We start from the raw sequence: 11,009 nt of genomic DNA on the forward strand, positions 1-11,009 counted from the left end.
CAAGTACAGCTTTGTTTTTCTCTAAACTGACTTCCTGATGCACCCAGCATGGTGCTTCTACAAGATAACACCTAGAAATTAAAGCAGGTTCTAATTCTTACTGTGATGCTACCAGAGGAGGTGAAGAGACACTTGTATGTTAGACTAACCTTTCTCCATTGTCTACCTGCCCATATGGATATCAATAGCTTAATTAGTCTTTTCTTGGTTCTTTAGTGGTGATTGTCTAAGCTATAAAGCTTTGTGGCTTAGCCACACAAGAAATATGTATGTGTTCCCCTCTGTTCCAGTGAAGATCACAGCCAATTCAAATGCAACCCATGTACCACCTCTCCATGTACCTACAATTTTCATACATAAAATCTGTTACTTTCACAGACTGTAAGAATTTATTGTTCATCATCACATCATTTAAAGATTCATGAGAATGTTTTTGTTCACATAAAGTTGTTTATTGCCTGCTACCACTGCTTTATAGTTGAGTGATTTACACTGTAGTAACCCAAAGGTTAGGTTGGAGAGATTTTTTATGTATGAGTATTTGGTATACAAGAAAGAAAATCCGTGTTTTATTTATGAATCTGCTAGTATACAGACAATTAGGAAGTACTGTGCTCTTTAAAATGAAATTATAGAACTTGACTAAACTATATACCATCATTTGAAACAAATTAATTCATTCGCTGCCTATCTTTGATTTTAATGTATTCAGCTGCAATTTCTGTGTATAAACCTTTCTCATGTTTTATACATTCTACAAATTTTCCTTATTTTTTAACATAGGCACCCATTGTGTAGGCACCAATTTCTATGCTTCCTAGTTCTTCTGGAATAATTATATTGTCTGCTAGAGAAATAAAGTGACAGTTTTGAATTTAAAGCTAGTAAAGTTGCTCAAATCATCTCTGTGCTGTATTCCGAATATATATATATATATACAGACACCTGCTAACAACTTTTATCACGCTGCCAAAATGACAGGCTTGGTGCATAACACAGTCTATGGGACAAACAAGGATGGTGGAGAGTGTTTCTTGACAGTTGTCATCAAGGCTACCATTTGGACTTAGGTTTTGCTATGTTAATGACACACACAAGAGAATCACACCACAGCCAAGAACAAAGAGGAGCCTGGTATTTGAGAAAATGAAAAGGAATAACTGCAGGACAAACTGAATCTTGATAATCATGGCTTTTTCTCAGTAAGATGCTGCCTCCTGGAGCAGCTTACATGAAGCTAGAGCTCAGAATTTTCTCTGACAACCCTTTATAGATTTTACTCAAGGAAACAACCAATCTACCAAAGCTAGAGGGTTGTGGGTTTACTCCTAATTCTGCCACTCATGTAACAGGCCATGAATTCATAAAGCGTGGTTCAGTTTAGGATCACAATAGAGTGGTTCTACACTGTTTTAAAATGGGAGGTGAAAAATCAATGTCAGTCAAGAATGTGCAGATATTACTATGAAGAAATAATGAAAACACTAAGAGATAAGACCTAGATGCAAATAGAAGAATTATTGCATCTACTTACAAGTGAGGAAAAAAGTGGGATATTTTTTTTTTCCTCCTCTTAGGTATAGTGGACATAAATGTTTTGTACAGCTTTATGAACATCTTTTCTCCATCCTCTTTATCTTATGGTCTGGTTTTGACTTTGATTGAAATGTGTTTACCTAAGCATTTGTCACATTCTCATTCATCAGTTTGCTTTCCTTTTGTTTATGGAACAGAGAGTTTAGCTTGGTTCCCACACTAAGCTGAACAGAGGGAAGTTAGATTTATTTATTTAGCTTTCCCAATTGCAGAAATAAAATCTACATTCCTCAGGGATACATTTTTAAGTATAATGCATCTAAAATGGTCCAGTTCAATAAAAATTGGATATAACAGTTTTGATTAATGTTTCAGTACATTTTTTGTTATGACTGTATATTTTATGGAAAGATAAATTTATTTTAGTGTCCTGTACCTATTTCTCCTAAGGCTCTGGAAAGGCTCATACTCTTGTTCGTACCTTATTAGGTTATGATTTTCACTAGCATTCCATCTTTCAACAGTTAAAACAATTATTACAGGGCTAGCTCTATTCTGGAATATGCAATATGCATGAAATACATTCACAGCTAGGTCAAATGCAATTATCTGATGGAGTTTTAGGAACAGAACATCCCTTCAATTTTCTTTTTTTTGGTGTTTATGACAATATGAGCACTAGAGAACATCAAGGGTGTAAGACTATTAATGACACCACCTACGTGAGAACACTTTGGGTTTTCACAGAATCATAGAATGGATTGGGTTGGAAGGGACCTTTAAGGTCATGTGGCCCAATAGCCCCTGCAATGAGCAGGGACAACTGCAACTAGATGCGTTTTCTTTGAAACTAGATGTGTTTTCTTTAAAAAAAAAAAAAAAAAAGAAATCCTGCCTGGCCTTCAGCAGTGAGGTACTCATTCAATCTATCTCCCTGGTCAGCACATCAGAGTAGCTGGCCCTGCTTTTTAGAGTTGAAGGCTAAATCCCTTCTAAATGAGGCCCTTGGGTTTTATTCCAGGAGTTTTAAAAGGAAGGACATGTCAGGAATTACAAGAGGTAATCACCTACTGAGTATTTATCAACTCAGCACCTACTGTCCTTTTTCCCTGTGAACTCATCTCCAACAGATGATTTATTGGCTCTTAACCACAGGCAAAACCTACCATATGGAGAGGGCAGTAGCGTTATGTAATAAAGACAAACAATGGTCTTCAGAAAGACCTGATGTTATGCTCCAAAACCATAACTGCTATAAATAACATCATGTGGATTCTATATTTATTCTGTTTCAGTGTTGTCGGCACAGTATTTACACACAGTATTTCCACACCAGTCAGAAGGGAATTTTGCTTAAGTGCTTACAGAACAAACTCATTTAGGGACACACGAAAAAAAAAAAAATCATGCTGTATTTTTTTGCTTTGACTACAAGCAGCAAAAGTAGCAGTACAATTGTTAAAGCTTTACCTGGTAGTTTGTCTGACAAGATTCATGAGTAAAGCAAAAGAGATAAAGAAGAGAGAGTGGTTAAGCAGGGTGAGTAAGCTTGAACCATGGGGCCACTTTGCTGAAGAGAATCACAATTCAGCACATAAAACAACAAACCAGGAAATCAGAATTTTTGTTTTCTTGTGTGTAATCCCTGCATGCACCACACTAAAAAGTATCTTTTTATGACAGCTAAAATCAGGTTGGCACAGTTAGACAGCTGTAAAGGCAGACACTAGGAATCTGCTTGGCTCTCCAGACATTATAATCTCCTGCTCTGAGCTGCCCAACATCCCATCACAGGTTGAGATTAAAGCTACTAAGTCACTTTAGCACAGTCCTGTGAGGGTGATGGATGGAATCTGCTAAACAAATTAATCCATATACTGGTTTCTGTTTTTCTACTCTTAGAGTCATCAGTTTATTTTAAGAAGTTTCAACACACCTTCAGCCCCAGAAACAGCTTTACCTATAGGGGTAAAGCCATAGGGGTTTTTCTACTGCTCTGGGTCAATATTTCAGCTTCCAGCACAGGACTGAGCCAAAAGAGGCTACTGAAACACCTGGAAAGGTGGGGAAAGCCAGAGCGACAACGAGCCTTGTGTCTCCCTTCCCTCACCTTCTTATTTCACTGCCAGATTCTACCATCTCTTCTAGAAAACTGTGATAGCTGAAGGCAATATATTACTTCTTGATGTCACCCCTGGTTTTATGTTAAAAAGCCAGTGTGTCAGTTGCAGCAATATAGTAAACTTACTGGCAGATTTCAATGAGAATTGCTGTTAGCTCCATTACAGCAAGATTTTATGTGCATAACTTTAAACACATGCATCATTCTGTTGATTACAGTAGGACTCCTAAAGCTTAAGTACCTTGTTGAATCAGACCCTTTATGCATCAGTGGCTACAGACTCAAGTACCAATATTCAAATATCATCTGTGGTGAGTTACTGGCTTTCAGATGTCAGGATCTCCCCCAGTGGTAAAAGCATCACACCCTTCACTGAGTTTTCAGTCCTACACTGCTACTAAACTCTCTAGAAATTTCTCCTGGCTTCAGCAAAAAACTTACCCTGCAGTGTAATCTACATCTTGTATTCAGAGGGAATGAAATCTGGAATAGTCACATAAGGGACAGCCCGAAGTCCCCACTTTGGTTTTGTCTAGGAAGTGAGAGACAGAAGTGCTCTGAGGTTGAGGGTCAGACTTTGAATGTGTAGAGATTGGCCTGAGCTTTATACTGAAGTTTGCAGCTAAGTCTAGTAAAGCATCTCCCGCAACAGCCATCCATTGCAAACTCTGGATTTAGCTTCAATCTTACTATGTGCAAAAGGCGAAGCTTATGGTTGCCTTTTTGCACTGTTAATTCTCATCTATATGAAAAAAATGGGCAGCAGCAGAGGATTAAAAGGCTGATTTATAAACCAGTCAATTATTAATGCTATGTTACATAGCAAAGTCAAGACATGCAAATCAAAGCTGTTTGTTAGGAATCTACAGGAAGGATTTAAAATACAGTGGTACTATTTACAATCCGTCTTTGGATATGTTAATACTTTATTGGGAATGTAAATTTATATTAAGCTGTGCAAACTTTTTTCACTATGCAAATTCATTTTAAGATATGTTAATTTGATTCCCAACATAGATCAATAGAACATCATAACCAAGTCAAATATTAAAAATTATTTTTAAACTTCATGGTTACATGTATGGCTAAATTTTGCAACTCAAAGATAAAGATTATATAATTGAAACTCTGATCTAGGTCTAGATTTATAAAACAAATTTAACCATCAGAGAATACATTTGACACAAGCTGTTCTGTATCAGTCATAAAAGTGGTTATTCTGAATATTTTGCTTCTACTGTCCCTTCTCTTTGCATGATACTTTTGAAACCGTTACTTAAAAACAACCTTTCTATACCAAGGTTTAATAAAATTCTTAATTACCCCTTTTCTGAATCTTCGTCCTTGGTAAGACCTGGCTGTAAAAAAGATTTTTATCTCCCACCACACAGTTTGCCTGGTAACAACAGCTTGAAACTCTGGGGAAAGGATACATTTAGATGGTTTGTCCTGCTACTCCAGTGGAGTGTTCTAAAACGTTGCAGGCATTCCTAGCCATGCAACTAAAACATTAAAGCTTTTGTTGCACTGAACCTCTCCCTCTGTACATCTAAGAATTATCTTAGTAAGCAGAGTTGGTAGCTCCTCTGGACCCACTGAATCTCAGGCCAAATTTTATTTTATTCTCTTTTCGGTGCTGGAAATGCTAAAACACTGAACAAACATCCCCCTTCTCCTACTCCCCTCCAAAGTGAATGTCTTAAAAGTTAGGAACCTCAGGATTCTTTCCATTTCTCTTTTTGTTTTCAGTGTGGTGAGGTCTCAGGTAATATTTTCCACTTTTTCCTCTTTACTAGAACAGCTACTTGCTTACTCCCCAAAGAGCAGAGATATGGCTACTCACTGAAACTTGCACAGAAATTTTAAGAACTGTACAAGTAAAGCAAGACTAAAGATATGTTAATGACCTATCAAGTCATTTTAGAAAAGACAGTCACGCTTTGTGACAGAAATAACTCTCACAATACCAAAGATCCAAATCCCCAGACTTTGAACTTGAAGCTCATATTTGAACTTGAAGATTTTGTTTATGATGGAAGTATCTAAACAAGGGTGTTTCCTCAGACCTTATTTTTTTGCTAATTAAAACTCTAAGTAAGAAGTGCCCAAATTAATATTTGCACTAACTAATGCCTGCTTTTCAACCTCGGAAAGTTTTGTCTTCCTTTCTATTCTGACTTTGATATAACTTGATGGTTTTCCTTTCACTTGGAATTTCTTTTCCTAGCTCTATGCTGTAACTCTGAAAATGTTAGCCTTTGTGATAATTAGAGAGATATTTTTTAGCTGCTCAGTCACAGGAAAAGTTACTTGAATATCCAAGAAGGAGAAGTCCAAAGCTTCCAGGACTTCTCAACTGTCCATGTCACCTAAGGGGCCACAAGTCACAACCTACAGCAAAAGAAGTGCTTGGCAAAGGTGGGGGACCATTCATTCAGGATAGTTGCTAAACAGGTAATGATTTATTCATGTGAAGCCCCCCTGAGAATTCAAATGTCCCCAAATGGCAAAGGTACTTGTCAAGCTTGTTATCTGGGGGATAAAGACTGCTGTCAACTCTAATAGAGCTTTGGTTACAGTAAACTGGTACCACTCTGACCTCAAAGGAGCCTTTTTATTTAATGAGCAGAGAAACCACTTTTTCTCACTTCCAGCTGAGGCCAGAAAAAACTCCTGTACACATTTCTATGGATCTTTTTCCTGTTCACCAGAAAAAAAACCTCATCACTCCTAGCCATTACTACACACAGCAGTTCAAGAAGTCACTCTCTCCCCTGTAATTCAGCAGAGGAAGAAGCTGTGATGCTGATGCTGCCATCCCCTCTCCCAGGACTTAGGCCAGGGACTGGCCATTGTGCTGACTCTCCCTTTACTGTCACTCTCCTAATGCAAAGCAGCACCACAGCTGCTGACATTGTCAGCCTTCACAGCAAATCGGTCACCCTCCTCCAGCACAAGCTACTTTAACTTCTATTGCTAGAGAGGGGAAAAAAGGTACTGCTATGATAGAACAGTCTCATTGGATTTGACTTAAATTAAGAATTTGACCTCTTAATTACTTTTTTGTCCAGTTAGCCTTTCTAATGATCAGGGTTTGAGCAGGATTTTTACATCTGATAGTAAACAAGCTTGTTCATGCTCATCAGTAAAGCGATTGCCACAGAGTTAGGATGACAGTGTAGAAGCAGTCACATGAAACTGTGCTATGGTGATGGCTGCAAGGGAGGGAATCAGTGTTTGGCATTTCAGGTTTTGCCCCAGGATAAGAGCAAGACACTGATTACTTGTTAATTATGGTTGTTTAAAAATTAAGATCTCCCATAGTTATCTCCTCACAGATAAGAGAGGAAGGTGTCTCCTTTGATGAAAAAAAAGTACACTAAGGAGTTGAAGGGAAGAAAACCAAACCAACCAACCAACCAACAGAATAGGGTCACAAAGTGGTATTCCTTAATGCAGAAATGATGGTGCTTAAATGAAAATTTGCTCTAAGAATGTGTGTGCACATGTGGATATACACAGGAGGAAACATGCAAGAATTATGTTCATGTTTGTTCAATTTCATTAGAAATCCTTACCATTTTGCAAATCCAACTGTGAGCAAAAGCTGTGTCAGAGCAGTAGTAAGTGTTTGGCTTTGGACAGCATGGTCTTTTGACTTAAGTTTAAAATCAAATTACAAATTATTTTAAAAACATTTTTCACACTTTTTTGTCTTCATTGTCTCTTTAGCCCAAGCTAGCTCATTTTCACATTCTCCTGCAAACAAACCAGTAGCACAGAAGTCAAAATGAATATGACAGTCTCATAAAAGGCAGATATAATGTAAAACTAGTGACTGTGTCTCCATAATAAACTGTTAACAACACCAGAAAAAAAATATGGAGAGGAAAGGGAGCCCTGACAATGTGAGTGGCAAGGAAAATACTTGTTGCACGTGAACCATTTCAAGATGGGGGACCAGCCCCACCCTCCTCAACACTCATTCTCTGTAGTGGAGTGCTCAGAGAAATACTAAAAGTGAAGAAAGTTTGAGAATTCTAAAAAGCACTGTTTTAACTTGGTTTAAAATAAAGGGGCTGTAGGCTGCTTCTGCCCTAGAAGAAAATATCTTTCATGATTTAGACTTAAAGTTTCTTGAACTCTAAATTTGAAACAGCACATTTAAAGGCGGGTAGGTGGATGGGTGTGGAGGTGGGAAAGTGAAAAGACAAAGGGAAGAGAGCAGGGGAGAGCTCTTGGGAATCTGTTCACAGAGAGCTCTCAGAAATTTTTGAAGTTGAGGAGATATTATGTTAATATAAGTTCTAATTGCTAGGCAATAAACAACACCCACCTGCTGACTAAATGTCAGGACCAAACTTATCTCTAAATCTGCTTTGAAACAATGTCAGTCAGTGCTGTTATCACAAACAGATTGAACCTTTTCCTTCATTGTTAAAACAAAAATAATCCAGGATTTTGGTTACCCAAAGTGAGATACCTCAGGTAGTAAAAAACAAACAAACCAACCAACCCCTAACCAGTCTGGTAGCAGGAGGTGAAAGCTGCAGTTAGTTGTGACTGTTTGTGAGACGCTTCTCTAATAAACCCCTAGAACTGCAACCCCGCGCTGGTAACGGATGCGCAGGGACCGGGTGAGACCAGCAGCGGGCACAGTGGCAAGCGACAGCATGGTGAAGTCTCCTCCAAGCAGTGTTTCCCACCCAGAAAGCGGGAGGGGAGGAAGCGAGGTGCTCCTGGCAGCCCTGCGTGGGCTGGAGTTTGCATCTTCACGCACAGGCAGGAAAGCCCCCACGGATGCCTGCTGCGTGTGCCAACGGGAGGCTCTGACCACGCGGCAACCGCCTACACAGTTCGTGCAACTCGGGCACTGGAGGAAGTCTTGAGGATCTGTCAGCTACTGATATCACTAAAGCTGATATACAAGACAAAATCGCAACATTTTAAAGGAATGGTTATTCCTATTTTAGTAACGTATCAAGCTGAAAAAAATTTCTAGGGACTTAAAGTGTCTTGTCTGCTAACAGGACAGCCTCTATACACAGGAATATACTGCTAACCAAAAGGCTCACAGTAACACTGGAAAACAATAAAACAAACAAACCAACCCCTCAACAAAATCCCCAAACAACGAACCAAAAACTGTGGAGAACCCCCTCTTCATGTATTGAACCTTTGCAGCCATTGTGGACAAGTGGCCTGAAACGGGTATGCTTCTACCTCCATGCTTCACATTATGGACTCTAAGACAGGAAACAGTAAATCACAATCAAGACTGGGAAGCAGTTCTGTACAGAAACAAGGTAAAGCCACCTCAGTTTCAAATAAAAGACATTACTTCATTTTTTCGTTGCATTAAACGAAAAGAATTAAAAGTCTGCAGAGTTAACAAAATGCACCAGCATTTTGAAATTCAGTGTTTGGTGAACTGATGTTGGACCACTACCATCCTCTGCTTGCAGGATTGTCATTCCTCTGTAAGATGCAGCAAAACAGGCCTCCTTTGCTCTAGATATCGGGTATTGGGCAGCAAGTTGAAAGGAATCTTGAACCCTCTGCTTTCTGAGAGCAAGGCAAATGTATAGATGGATCAACATTTAATTAAAACTCCATCTAATTTTAATATTCAGTAAAATGCTATGGAGTTTTGAATTAGTCAGATACTGAGTCAGAAGGGTAATTCTTAATCCTGATATAATTTGGGCCACTGAGCTTCTTTTTATTCAGAAAATGGACTTTTTGTCTTTATTTAAGGAATCTTTCTGTGCAAATGCAATTTCTGAGAGGAAAAAACACGGGGAACACACTTTGGTGTAAAGCAGGCTATTTAATATTTTCCTAAAAAACAGCAATCACGATTGTTTAAGTAAGATTCTCAAAGTTATTTAAAGTCCATGGGACTTATATACCCAAGTACAACCAACCTGTGAGAATCTGAATCAAAACACATCACTCACCTTTTCTCCTCCTTCAGTGAATGCGAATGAGAACGTGGGCTAATATAAATGTCACAAAGCCACAAGGCCAGTCACTGTCAGGAAAAAACAACTTTCATTTACAGGATCCATAAGTGTTGCTGTGCAGCTGAGTCACACTTGTCTGGAATACAAAGGGAATTATGATTTAGCAGACAGGATTAGGAGCTACAGGCTTTTCATTGAGTAAAAGCATAACCCAGGAACAATGAAGTCATCTTCAGACTTGGGAAAACCGAATTAATCTTTCTGCTCTACTTCATCCCTCTTGCACAATCTTGGGAAAGACACCGAGAGTTCCCTTCCTCTTAGGAGTGTTATGAGAAAAAATACATTATAAATCCAGAGGCACTTTAGTAACACCACAGAGGAGACCAGAACAGCAAATAAGTTCTTGCCACTATGGAAAGGAGCTTGGAAAGCTATATAATAGTTAATTCTCAATATAGACAATATTTCAGAGCATGAATACATTTGTGCAAGTTTTCTTAGCCAATTTTGGGAGTGGATTAAGTGAAACCTGTGTGCAGAATGACAGTCTCCTTGTGGGAAACTGAAGTGAAATCATTACTTTGCTTTAAATTCATGTTCTACCTCGCTGTGCAATAGCTTTCCTGTGTAGATACACCAGAAAATAAAAATAAATGGGCAATATCTATGAAGTAATTTTTGTAATAACCAGTTTAGACATTATCCATCATTGATTTAAGAGTTACCTTTAACAGGTTTCATCCTATTAGGATAAACAAAAAGGAATCAAGTGGTCAAAAAAATTTACCACAGAAGGCAATCAACTGACAGATGGAGGGAAAACACATTTTAAAACAATGTATTTGAGAATGATCATAGAAATGTACATTTCCGTCTCATTTTGAACAGTGAAATGTAATCTGTTGGGGCTTTCACAGGACATTTAAGTATCATTTAGCAGAAGGGCTAAAATGGAGTTTCTGGCAAAGGTATTCAAAGAAAGCAGATCCTAAACAGAGATCTGGAATTTTCTGAGCCACGATCCAGTAGAGAAAGAAATATAACTCATGGAAAGTCATACAGCTGAAGCAAGAACAATTGAAAAGCAATGACAGTTATGTGCTCCCAGAGCAGAAGGTAGAAGTGAAAAAATAGTTGTGAAGCTATAAACTAGTAATAGCAAATGTTGTTAGAAACCACATGGTTACTGCCTTCAATGTCTGTCTCAGTTTAAGTTATTTTTCTATTTATAAGAACTACATGGTTTGTTATACTGAGATATCTCTTGTGTTTATAGATTTCTCACTAGAAGTCAAAAAGTTTAGGTTTCTGTGAGAAATGTATGTAACGTTGGAGTCTTCAAAAAAACTGTTGATACTATAGCCATTAGGGATGATTTTATG

This window comes from Merops nubicus, unplaced genomic scaffold (genome assembly GCF_000691845.1).
Source record: "Merops nubicus isolate BGI_N331 unplaced genomic scaffold, ASM69184v1 scaffold8556, whole genome shotgun sequence".
Taxonomy (NCBI): domain Eukaryota; kingdom Metazoa; phylum Chordata; class Aves; order Coraciiformes; family Meropidae; genus Merops; species Merops nubicus.